This window comes from Cherax quadricarinatus, chromosome 43 (genome assembly GCF_038502225.1).
Source record: "Cherax quadricarinatus isolate ZL_2023a chromosome 43, ASM3850222v1, whole genome shotgun sequence".
Taxonomy (NCBI): Eukaryota; Metazoa; Arthropoda; class Malacostraca; order Decapoda; family Parastacidae; genus Cherax; species Cherax quadricarinatus.
In genome coordinates, this window is record NC_091334.1 from 18,237,254 (window position 1) to 18,250,795 (window position 13,542).

At 49.8% G+C, this 13,542-nt stretch overlaps 1 protein-coding gene across 7 annotated transcripts in view; it reads right to left on the reverse strand.

Moving 5' to 3' along the window:
* Positions 1–13,542, reverse strand: part of LOC128694147 (tyrosine-protein phosphatase non-receptor type 13) — a 419,661-nt gene that overhangs the window by 327,859 nt on the left and 78,260 nt on the right. The gene's annotated exons all lie outside the window — the stretch shown is intronic.

Below are 13,542 nucleotides of genomic sequence, written 5' to 3' on the forward strand. Positions count from 1 at the left end.
TCACGAAAGCGCCTGTTAGGTCAATATTTTTTTCACGGTTGTTTTGCATATTGTGATATCACCTATTTACTGTGATCTTATTGTATATATATATATATATATATATATATATATATATATATATATATATATATATATATATATATATATATATATATATATATATATGCAAAACAACCACTATGAAACAATAGTGAAATTCCAAGCACTTTCGTGACTTCTCCCATTATGAAGGAAATATAAAAACAATACATCAAAGGCATATAAAGGGAGAAGACTACACCTCACCATCACATCCCACAACAAACACCTGACGCACGACGACACCCGACTCATAAGAAAGGAGGGACATTGCAGTAGGCCTGTTGGCCCATTCTAGGCAGGTCCTTCGCAATCCAATCTTTGTTGTGGGATGTGATGGTGAGGTGTAGTCTTGACCCTTTATATGCCTTACTTTGATGTATTGTTTTTATAGTTTCTTGATAATGTGAGAAGTCACGAAATCGCTTTGAATTTCACTATTCTTTCACAGTGGTTGTTTTGCATATTCTGATATGATCTCTTCACTGTGATCTTATTGCATATATATATATATATATATATATATATATATATATATATATATATATATATATATATATATATATATATATTAATTCTTCAACATCTACTAAAAATTCAAAATATCTTTATTAGAGAGAAATTAACATAAGTATATTTGGCATGGTTCTTGAGGACCTGGAGGTCACAGTTACTGTGACACAGTCCAGGCAACATAATAGTTCTGATTTAATGTGTGGCTGACAGTGAGCTACCGCATTATGAGACACTCACACGAGGAAGGTGAGGGAGCTGTAGGAGGAAGGTGAGGGAGCTGTAGGAGGGAGGTGAGGGAGCTGTATGAGGGAGGTGAGAGAGCTGTATGAGGGAGGTGAGGGAGCTGTATGAGGGAGGTGAGGGAGCTGCATGAGGGAGGTGAGGGAGCTGTATGAAGAAGGTGGTGCATATGTGAGGGTGGTAGGGGGTTATGTGAGCAAGATGAGAAAGTTGGGGTGGGATTAGATGAGGTCGCCTGGGCTAAAGAGGTCGTCTGGGTTAACAGAGGTCGTCTGGGTTAACAGAGGTCGTCTGGGTTAATAGAAATCGTCCGGGTTATTGAGAGCGTCAGGAGTTATTTCTGGGTTAGTACTGATGGTGACTGTTGGGTTAGTAATGTCATGGGGTACAACGTGTCGCACTATAACAGAGACCTGGAAAAGCATTATTTTAGGGTAGTGACTTTTACGAACGTGGCATTGGCCTTTACAGAAGTGGTAACCAGTGGTGTTTGTCATCTACAAAGGTTGTGTATGGGGTAGTGTCCTATACACAGCTGGTATTAGGGGGATACTGTCCTATACAAAGGTGGTACCAGACACTACTCTTCTCTACAAAGGTAGTAAGAGTCCTCTACAATGGCGGTATCAGGTGGTACTATCCTCTACGAAATTCATAAATAGCGGTACTATCACTGTCATCTGACAAGATAACTGAAACTGTCAGTGTTAACGAGGCAGGTAGACAAGGGTTACTATTTCAGTGAGGGAGAGAGAAAATGTCCGAAAAAAATGAAGGAAGCTACATTAAGAAAAACATTGGTCAGTGTAAAGGAGAAGAAGGGAATGAGTTCCTAAAAAGAGAGTAAAAAAGGCAGAGAGGATACTTCTTTAAGGAAAATGCTGGGGTTGATGGGCTAGTGTAGGATGAAGACAGGGTAATGTAAGGAAAAGATTAGAGCCGAGGGAAGTACTCAGCAGAGAGACCGTCCCTCCTACCCCCACCCCGGGTGTTTCATCTTCCTGATGACGGCAATGGTAGAAGGTAAGGAAAGGATGGTGTGGGTAGAGTAAAGATGGGAGCATAATTCAGTGGGTCATGGTGATGGAATGGCAGAAGATATGGAACGCATTGTATGGTTAATAATAAAAGATCCAGACATCATTAGGTGGGTGAGAGCCGCAAGAGTGAAACTCTTAGAGCTCTACTACTGGTGCTGCAGCATCAGAGGGTCGGGGGATCTCTGGTGTGATGACGTGGGTGAGGTGGGTGAAGCGTGGGGCAGACCGCAGTGGTGGCACCACAGTGTACACGAAGCATGCCACGGCCACCACCAGTAGCAGTGCCAGGAAGCACGCGTCCAGGGCCAGCAGGGCGTTCATGACGGTCTACGATGATCACCCCACGATGGAAGTGCTTCAAGCCTGGATCAAGCACAAGGCTGACAGTGACACAAGCCTGGATCAAGCACAAGGTTCTAAGTGCCTCAAACGAGCCTGTAGAACTTGTAGATTTTCTTCAAGAGCAGTGGAGCACTGAGGATGGTCCACTCTTCACAGGGTAACAGTCTGATTATACAAGAAACATTCGAACCATCAATCAGGTTGCCATCATGAGCCGTGAAACCTTGGGAATGAAGCACACTCCAGAAGGCTGAACCAGCAAGACTGGAACAGATATATTGGTCCACTTGTCGCTGGAGTTCCTTCAACAGTTTTAAAAAAATCTGGGCTGGAGCACTTTGAAGACTAGACCGCTGTTGAGAGGTTCAGACGTGGCCGGCGGCGGCGTGGGCCGAGGAGCCCTGCCGCCTGTGGACGGTCATAGCCACAACACCGAAGAAGAGAGCGATCAAGAAGAGGATGAGCAGGAACACGTGGTCAAAGATGATGAGCGCGGTGGGCATAATGAGGCCACCCACTGCACCCTGAGTGTGCTCAAAACTTCTCCTTTATCTAAGATGTGCTTCTGAAAGTCTATGCACACTGACGACGTAGGATGGACAACACACTGTTTACAATTGGCGAGTAACAAGCCAAAAACTGCAACCCATGCTTGGCAGCCAATGATCCACAACACAAGTTGCTGCTCACTTTTCACGTGAAAATTTTATATTATGCTCTCAGCTCTCGTGGACCTCGCACACTGCAAAAAAATAAATAGCAGTTACAAGAGTTCCTTGTTTTTACGGTTTTCCCTCACTTGGGTCAACTTTGATGTCTGTTCACACAGTAATAACAGTTTCTTTTGATGCTTCTCTCACTGGAGCTTTACATCAGTTTTTCTGCGGGACGCAACAGAAGTAATCGACGCCTACAGTAAGTTTTTTCCTTCAGACTTTTCTCCAGTGACCAGCACTCACAGTGTCCTTCACTTTTCACTTTACACAAGTAAAATTTCACATTCAGTTTTCCCCCTCAACCACTTATGGTTTTCATTTTTTCTGAAGAAATCTTTCTTCCTTCAACTTACAAATACGTCTCTACAAACTCAAACAACAATGATGTTATATCACGCAGAAACGCACAGATCATCATTTTTGATCAGAGTAAAACAATGAACTGCATATCAAGGGGTAAACTGACCGAAATCACTTCTATACAATTTACAAAGACTGGATCACCTTTCTGAAGCTATAATCAACAGCACTAGTACATTGCGAATGTGTGCAATTCTAAACAGGCCTCGTATTTCCTCTGTCTAGATTCCTTGTGACCTGTTTCACTCCATAGACGCCTGATAAGCCCTACTGGGCTGGAATCCCACTTTCCAGTCCACTCACGGAGGTGCTCACTGTGTAATTGGAAGTCGGTGGAGGGTCGCGTCTCGTTCCAGAAATGCCAGGAAAAGGACTGGCTGGAATTGCACCCCTAGACACTGACATTGACAACAATTATCTGGAACCTGCAATAACGTAAAGGTTAGGTACGAGTCGATGAGTTTCTGGCCAGGGGTGGAGACTGGAACCTTGGGAACCCCTGGTATGTGTGCAAGGGGTGAAGACTGGAACCTGGGGCACTCCTAGTATGTGTGTTAGGGGCGGAGACTGGAACCTTAGGCACCCCTCATGAGTGTGTCAGGGGTGGAGACTGGAACCTGGGACACCCCTGGTGCGTGTGTCAGGGGTGGAGACTGGAACCTGGGACACCCCTGGTATATGTGTCAAGTGTAGAGACTGGAACCTGGGACACCCCTGGTATGTGTGCAAGAGGTGAAGACTGGAACCTGGGCCACCCCTGGTATGTGTGTCAGGAGCGGAGACTGGAACCTGGGGCACCTCTGGTGTGTGTGTCAGGGGAGGAGATTGGAACCTGGGGCACCCCTGGTGTGTGTCAGGTTTGGAGACTGGAACCTGGGGCACCCCTGGTGTGTGTGTGTGTCAGGGGTGGAGACTGGAACCTGGGACACCCCTGGTGTGTGTGTCAGGGGTGGAAACTGGAACCTGGGGCACCCCTGGTATGTGTGTCTGATGTTGAGACTGGAACCTGGGGCACCCCTGGTGTGTGTGTGTCAGGGGTGGAGACTGGAACCTGGGACACCCCTGGTGTGTGTCAGGGGTGGAGACTGGAACCTGGGACACCCCTGGTAAATGTGTCAGGTGTGGAGACTGGAACCTGGGACACCCCTGGTATGTGTGTGTCAGGGGTGGAGACTGGAACTACCTGGGGCACCCCTGGTGTGTGTCAGGAGCGGAGACTGGAACCTGGGACATCCCTGGTGTGTGTGTCAGGGGTGGAGACTGGAACCTGGGACAGCCCTGGTGTGTCAGGTGTGGAGACTGGAACCTGGGGCACCCCTGGTGTGTGTGTGTCAGGGGTGGAGACTGGAACCTGGGACACCCCTGGTGTGTGTGTCAGGGGTGGAGACTGGAACCTGGGACACCCCTGGTAAATGTGTCAGGTGTGGAGACTGGAATCTGGGACACCCCTGGTATGTGTGTGTCAGAGGTGGAGACTGGAACTACACTGGGGTGTCACTGGAACCTGGGACTGGTGTGTGTGTCAGGGGTGGAGCGGAACTACCTGGCGCACTGGAACGGAGACTAGGGGACACCCCTGGTGTGTGTGTCGGGGTGGAGACTTGAATCTGGGACACCCCTGGTGTGTGTCAGGTGTGGAGACTGAAACCTGGGACACCCCTGGTGTGTGTCAGGTGTGGAGACTGAAACCTGGGACACCCCTGGTGTGTCAGGTGTGGAGACTAGAACCTGGGACACCCCTGGTGTGTGTCAGGTGTGGAGACTGAAACCTGGGACACCCCTGGTGTGTGTCAGGTGTGGAGACTGAAACCTGGGACACCCCTGGTGTGTCAGGTGTGGAGACTAGAACCTGGGGCACCGCTGGTGTGTGTGTGTCATGGGTGGAGACTGGAACCTGGGACACCCCTGGTATGTGTGTGTCAGAGGTGGAGACTGGAACTACCTGGGGCACCCCTGGTGTGTGTGTCAGGAGCGGAGACTGGAACCTGGGACACCCCTGGTGTGTGTGTCGGGGTGGAGACTTGAATCTGGGACACCCCTGGTGTGTGTCAGGTGTGGAGACTGAAACCTGGGACACCCCTGGTGTGTGTCAGGTGTGGAGACTGAAACCTGGGACACCCCTGGTGTGTCAGGTGTGGAGACTAGAACCTGGGGCACCGCTGGTGTGTGTGTGTCATGGGTGGAGACTGGAACCTGGGACACCCCTGGTGTGTGTGTCAGGGATGGAGACTGGAACCTGGGGCACCCCTGGTGTGTGTCAGGTGTGGAGACTTGAACCTGGGACACCCCTGGTGTGTGTCAGGGGTGGAGACTGGAACCTGGCGCACCCCTGGTGTGTGTGTCAGGTGTGGAGACTGGAACCTGGGACACCCCTGGTGTGTGTGTCAGGGGTGGAGACTGGAACCTAGGACATCCTTGGTATATGTGTCTGGTGTGGAGACTGGAACCTGGGGCACCCCTGGTGTGCGTGTCAGGTGTGGAGACTGGAACCTGGGGCACCCCTGGTGTGTCAGGGGTGGAGACTGGGAGACTGGGACCTGGGACACCCATGGTATGTGTCAGGGGTAGAGACTGGAACCTAGTATATACCTGGAACACATGACTGCGGTATGGGAGTACTGGAAAGCAGCACATCACTGGAACACATGACTGGGGTAAGGGAGTACTGGAAAGTAGCACATCCCTGTAACACATGACTGGGGTAAGGGAGTACTGGAAAGTAGCACATCCCTGGAACACATGACTGGGGGTAAGGTAGTACTGGAAAGTAGCACATCCCTGGAACACATGATTGGGGTAAGGGAGTACTGGAAAGTAGCACATCCCTGGAACACATGACTGGGGTAAGGGAGTACTGGAAAGTAGCACATCCCTGGAACACACGACGTCTTACACACAAACACACGACGTCTTACACACAAACACACGACGTCTTACACACAAACACACGACGTCTTACACACATGATAACGACATACAAAATACTGAGAGGAATTGACAAGGTGGACAAAGACAGGATGTTCCAGAGATTGGACACAGTAACAAGGGGGCACAGTTGGAAGCTGAAGACACAGATGAATCACAGGGATGTTAGGAAGTATTTCTTCAGCCACAGAGTAGTCAGTAAGTGGAATAGTTTGGGAAGCGATGTAGTGGAGGCAGGATCCATACATAGCTTTAAGCAGAGGTATGATAAAGCTCACGGCTCAGGGAGAGTGACCTAGTAGCGATCAGTGAAGAGGCGGGGCCAGGAGCTCGGACTCGACCCCCGCAACCTCAACTAGGTGAGTACAACTAGGTGAGTACACAAACACACGACGTCTTACACACAAACACACGACGTCTTACACACAAACACACGACGTCTTACACACAAACACACGACGTCTTACACACAAACACACGAAGTCTTACACACAAACCCACAAATCTTACACACAACGTGGCAAGCGCGAGAAAATAAATCCATTAGGTCGGGCAGACCCATTCATACCAGGATCCTGAGAGATCTATAAACCGATAATCCTCACAGCACCACCACCACCACTAGCAGCATCACCACTAGCACCACCACCACCAACCACTAGCACCGCCACCATCACTAGCACCACCACCACTAGCACCATCACTAGTACCACCACTACTAGCAGCATCACCACTAGCACCACCACCACTACTAGCACCGTCATCACTAGCACCACCACAACTAGCAGCATCACCACTAGCAGCATCACCGCCACAACTAGCACCACCACCACTAGCAGCATCACTAGCCCCACCACCACTACGAGCATCACCACTAGCACCACCACCACCGATAGTAGTATCATCACTAGTACCACCACCACTAGCATCACCACTACCAGCATCACCACTAGTACCACCACCACTAGCAGCATCACCACTACCAGCATCACCACTAGCACCACCACCACTAGCAGCATCACCACTAGCACCATCACCACTAGGATCACCACCATCTATACCACATTCAGCTGGTAGGACAGGAGGAAGGGAGAAGCAGGAGAAAGGAGCAGATAAAAGTAAACAGAAGGGCGAAAAGTGAAGAGGGAGGGAGGGAGAGAGAGAGATGGAGAGAGAGAGTGAGAGAAACAAAAAATGTGAGGGGAAAACAGAAAAGAACAGCACAAAGATAAAAAAAAGACTGAAAGAGGTATACAGGGGAGCAGGAGGACAAAAGCCGAGGCAGGACGAATACGAATGCAACATAAGCGATAAAACAGAAGAGAATAAAGAAAAACACGAGGATAAAGAAGAAAAGACAGGAGTACAAAAGAAAGAAAGAAAAGACCTGACGAGGATATACATAAGTATATTATATACATATGTAAAACTGGTCAATTAGCAAGAACTCATTTAAAATTTATTCCTTTCTAAAATTTTCTGTTATAAGTTTAAAGATATATTGTTTTTTCATTTATGTTAATGTCAAAATTAATAATGTTGTACCAAAAGAACCTTAGAAAACTTACCTGACGTTATTATAACAAGCGCAATTTAATTTAGTCTAATCCAACTAAATATATTTTAGATAAGTTTACAATAATTTAATAATAAACAAACACAATGAAACATATTGTTTAAGTTAGGTTCAGAATGATTTTTGAGAAATTATTGCATGCACAAATTTTCGCTTGCCTTATTCGGCAAGAAGAACATTGCTATTTAAGCCAAAATCTCAAAACATTTACCTATTTCGGTACCCCCCCAACACAGTTATAAATATATATATATATATATATATATATATATATATATATATATATATATATATATATATATATATAAATATATATATATATATCTGTCGTGCCGAATATGTAAAACTGGTCAATTAGCAAGAACTCATTTAAAATTAAGTCCTTTCTAAAATTTTCTCTTGTACGTTTAAAGATATATTTTTTTCATTAATGTTAATGTAATTTTTTTTAATTTTGCACCAAAAGAATCTTAGAAAACTTACCTAACCTTATTATAACAAGAACAATTTAATTTAGCCTAACCCAACTAAATATATTTTAAATACGTTTGCAATAATTTAATACTAAACAAACACAACCAAATATATTTTTTTCGTTAGGTTCAGAATGATTTTGGCGAAATTATTGCATACACAAATTTTCACTTGTCCTATATGGCAAGATGAGCGTTGCTATTTAAGCCAAGATCGCAAGTTCTGCCTATTCGGCACGACATATATATATATATATATATATATATATATATATATATATATATATATATATAGGTGTAAATGTGTGGTAGTGTGTACATCATGAGGAGTTGTACAGTGTCGCAAGACAGCAAGAGGTAGGAGGGTAAACTGCGTGAGACAAGACAGAAGGTGTGAGTGACGTCCCGCATCACAGAGTGACGCCCGACCTGGACACCAGAATAATTGATCAGATAACAGAAAAAAAGTTTGAGGAATTTATCAAACTTAATGAGGCAAAAGAAAATTGATAGATTAAATTAAATAAAAGATGTTAGAGGCGAGAGAGAGAGAGAGAGAGAGAGAGAGAGAGAGAGAGAGAGAGAGAGAGAGAGAGAGAGAGAGAGAGAGAGAGAGAGAGAGAGAGAGAATCTTGAAAATGAGATAAAACTGAATAATATTGTACAATACATAATACTGTACAATATATAAATCCAAACAATACCGCACAATAAATGCTGCACAATAAATACCGTAGAATGAATAAATGGAGGAAGAATGAAGGAATGACGGAGGTAAAATGGAGTGGAGGGAGAGCAACCAGGGCAGGACAATGATGGTGGGTGATGATGGTGGGTGATGGTGGTGGGTGATGGTGGTGGGTGATGGTGGGTGAAGGGTGATGATGGTGGGTGATGGTGGGTGGAGGGTGATGATGGTGGGTGATGATGGTGGGTGATGGTGGTGGGTGATGGTGGTGGGTGATGGTGGTGGGTGATGGTGGTGGGTGATGGTGGGTGGAGGGTGATGATGGTGGGTTATGATGGTGGGTGGAGGGTGATGATGGTGGGTGATGATGGTGGGTGATGATACTGGGTGATGATGGTGGGTGATGGTGGGTGATGGTAGGTGATGATGGTGGGTGATAATGGTGGGTGATGGTGGTGGGTGATGGTGGGTGGAGGGTGATGATGGTGGGTGATGATGGTGGGTGATGGGTGATGATGGTGGGTGATGGTGGTGGGTGATGGTGGGTGGAGGCTGATGATGGAGGGTGATGATGGTGGGTGATGATGGGTGATGATGGTGGGTGATGGTGGTGGGTGATGATGGTGGGTGATGGTGGTGGGTGATGGTGGGTGGAGGGTGATGATGGTGGGTGATGGTGGTGGGTGATGGTGGGTGGAGGGTGATGATGGTGGGTGATGGTGGGTGATGATAGTGGGTGATGGTGGGTGATGATGGTGGGTGATGATGGTGGGTGATGGTGGTGGGTGATAATGGTGGGTGATGGTGGTGGGTGACGGTGGGTGATGATGGTGGGTGGAGGGTGATGATGGTGGGTGGAGGGTGATGATGGTGGGTGATGATGGTGGGTGATGATGGTGGGTGGAGGGTGATGATGGTGGGTTATGATGGTGGGTGATGGTGGTGGGTGATGATGGTGGGTGATGGTGGTGGGTGATGGTGGTGGGTGATGGGTGATGATGGTGGGTTTAGGGTGATGATGGTGGGTGGAGGGTGGAGGGTGATGATGATGGTAGGTGATGAGTGATGATGGTGGGTGATGGTGGTGGGTGATGGTGGGTGGAGGGTGATGATGGTGGGTGATGGAGGGTGGAGGGTGATGATGGAGGGTGATGATGGTGAGTGATGGAGGGTGGAGGGTGATGATGGTGGGTGATGGAGGGTGCAGGATGATGATGGAGGGTGGAGGGTGATGATGGTGGGTGATAGTGGGTGGAGGGTGATGATGGTGGGTGATGGTGGGTGGAGGGTGATGGTGGAGGGTGATGATGGTGGGTGATGGTGGGTGATGATGGTGGGTGATGGTGGTGGGTGATGGTGGGTGATAGTGGGTGGAAGGTGATGATGGTGGATGATGGAGGTGGGTGATGATGGTGGGAGGAGGGTGATGATGGTGGGTGATGGAGGGTGGAGGGTGATGGTGGAGGGTGATGATGGTGGGTGATGGTGGGTGATGATGGTGGGTGATGGTGGGGATGATGGTGGGTGATGATGGGTGATGATGGTGAGTGATGATGGTGGGTGATGATGGTGGGTGATGGTGGGTGATGATGGTGGGTGATGGTGGGTGATGATGGTGCGTGGAGGGTGATGATGGTGGAGGATTATGGTGGGTGATGGAGGGTGGAGGGTGATGGTGGAGGGTGATGATGGTGGGTGATGGAGGGTGGAGGGTGATGGTGGAGGGTGATGGTGGAGGGTGATGATGGTGGGTGATGGAGGGTGGAGGGTGATGGTGGAGGGTGATGGTGGGTGCGGGAGGGTGGAGGGTGATGGTGGTGGGTGATGATGGTGGGTGGAGTGTGATGGTGGGTGCTGGTGGGTGATGGTGGGTGGAGGGTGATGGTGGGTGGAGGGTGATGGTGGGTGGAGGGTGATGATGGTGGGTGGAGGGTGATGATGGTGGGTGGTGGGTGATGGTGGGTGGAGGGTGATGATGGTGGGTGGAGGGTGATGATGGTGGGTGATGGAGGGTGGATGGTGATGGTGGAGGGTGATGATGGTGGGTGATGGAGGGTGGAGGGTGATGGTGGAGGGTGATGGTGGGTGATGGAGGGTGGAGGGTGATGGTGGAGGGTGATGATGGTGGGTGATGGAGGGTGGAGGGTGATGGTGGAGGGTGATGATGGTGGGTGATGGAGGGTGGAGGGTGATGGTGGAGGGTGATGATGGTGGGTGATGGAGGGTGGAGGGTGATGGTGGAGGGTGATGATGGTGGGTGATGGAGGGTAGAGGGTGATGGTAGAGGGTGATGGTGGAGGGTGATGATGGTGGGTGATGGAGGGTGGAGGGTTATGGTGGAGGGTGATGGTGGAGGGTGATGATGGTGGGTGATGGTGGATGGAGGGTGATGATGGTGGGTGATGGTGGTGGGTGATGGTGGTGGGTGATGGTGGGTGATGATGGTGGGTGGAGGGTGATGATGGTGGGTGATGATGGTGGGTGGAGGGTGATGATGGTGGGTGGAGGGTGGTGATGGTGGGTGGAGGGTAATGATGGTGGGTGGAGGGTGATGATGGTGGGTGGAGGGTGATGATGGTGGGTGGAGGGTGATGATGGTGGGTGATGGTGGGTGGAGGGTGATGATGGTGGGTGATGGTGGGTGGAGGGTGATGATGGTGGGTGGACGGTGATGATGGTGGGTGATGATGGTGGGTGGAGGGTGATGGTGGGTGATGATGGTGGGTGGAGGGTGATGATGTTGGGTGATGATGGTGTGTGGAGGGTGATGATGGTGGGTGGAGGGTGATGATGGTGGGTGGACGGTGATGGTGGGTGATGATGGTGGGTGGACGGTGATGGTGGGTGGAGGGTGATGATGGTGGGTGGAGGGTGATGATGGTAGGTGGAGGGTGATGATGGTGGTTGGAGGGTGATGGTAGGTGGAGGGTGATGATGGTGGGTGGAGGGTGATGATGGTAGGTGGAGGGTGATGATGGTGGTTGGAGGGTGATGGTAGGTGGAGGGTGATGATGGTGGGTGACGGTGGGTGGAGGGTGATGATGGTGGGTGGAGGGTGATGGTGGGTGGAGGGTGATGATGGTGGGTGGAGGGTGATGGTGGGTGGAGGGTGATGATGGTGGGTGGAGGGTGATGATGGTGGGTGGAGGGTGATGGTGGGTGGTGGGTGTTGATGGTGGGTGGAGGGTGATGGTGGGTGGAGGGTGATGGTAGGTGGAGGGTGATGATGGTGGGTGATGGTGGGTGGAGGGTGATGATGGTGGGTGGAGGGTGATGGTGGGTGGAGGGTGATGATGGTGGGTGGAGGGTGATGGTGGGTGGAGGGTGATGGTGGGTGGAGGGTGATGGAGGGGGGAGGGTGATGATGGTGGGTGGAGGGTGATGGTGGGTGGAGGGTGATGGTAGGTGGAAAGCGGTGGTCGCAGCAGTTGTGTTTGCCCAGAGAGAGGAAGGAAGGAATGAAGTCATCTTCACTTCATCATCCCATACAACAAGCATCCGTCTCTCAACGAGTTATCCTGATGTCGTGTCTGCACGTTTGAGCATCCAGACACAGGTACAAGCAGGATCCAGCCGAAAATTTGCCGAATTTCTACACGCTACAGCATCCCACCCCTGTCACCATTTATAACGGGCTTATTTGTTTGGTAGGCTGTAAGCGGGTGGTTAATGATAAGTCTTCGGAGGCTTCTTACTTTATTGTTAAGTCGTAGTGGGTACACAGGCTTGTGTGTTGTGCCCATGGCCCGGGCAGGGCCATCCCACGAGAGAGAGCTACTAGTAGGCCTTCTGTCTTCCTGCTAGGCCGCTGTGTGAGTGAGAGTGAGGCAAGGGCAGGCAGGCTGAAGTGGCAACGCCTATAGGTGGCAGCACCAGCATGGCGCGAAATATGAACTAAGCTGGCAGACAGCATGGGCTGTCTGTGCAGACAGTACAGGCTGTCTACATACGATGGAGGGTGATCATGGAGCGTGGAGGGTGATGATGGTGGGTGGAGGGTGATGGTGGGTGGAGGGTGATGATGGTGGGTAGAGGGTGATGATGGTGGGTGGAGGGTGATGATGGTGGGTGGAGGGTGATGATGGTGGGTGGAGGGTGATGATGGTGGGTGGAGGGTGATGATGGTGGGTGGAGGGTGATGATGGAGGGTGGAAGGTGATGATGGTGGGTGGAGGGTGATGATGGAGGGTGGAGGGTGATGATGGAGGGTGGAGGGTGATGATGGAGGGTGGAGGGTGACGATGGAGGGTGATGATGGAGGGTGGAGGGTGATGATGGAGGGTGGAGGGAGACGATGATGGGTAGAGGGAGATGATGGTGGGTGGAGGCTGATGATGGTGAATGAAGGGTGATGGTGGGTGATAATGGAGGGTGATGATGGTGGGTGATGGAGGGAGGATGATGATGGAGGGAGAGAGGATGATGATGGAGGGTGATGATGGAGAGTGATGGAGGGTGGAGAGTGATGATGGAGTGAGATGGAAGGAGAGAGGTTGATGATGGAGGGAGAGGATGATGATGATTGAGAGTGATGGAGGGTGGAGGGTGATGATGGAGAGTGATGGAGGGTGGAGAGTGATGGAGG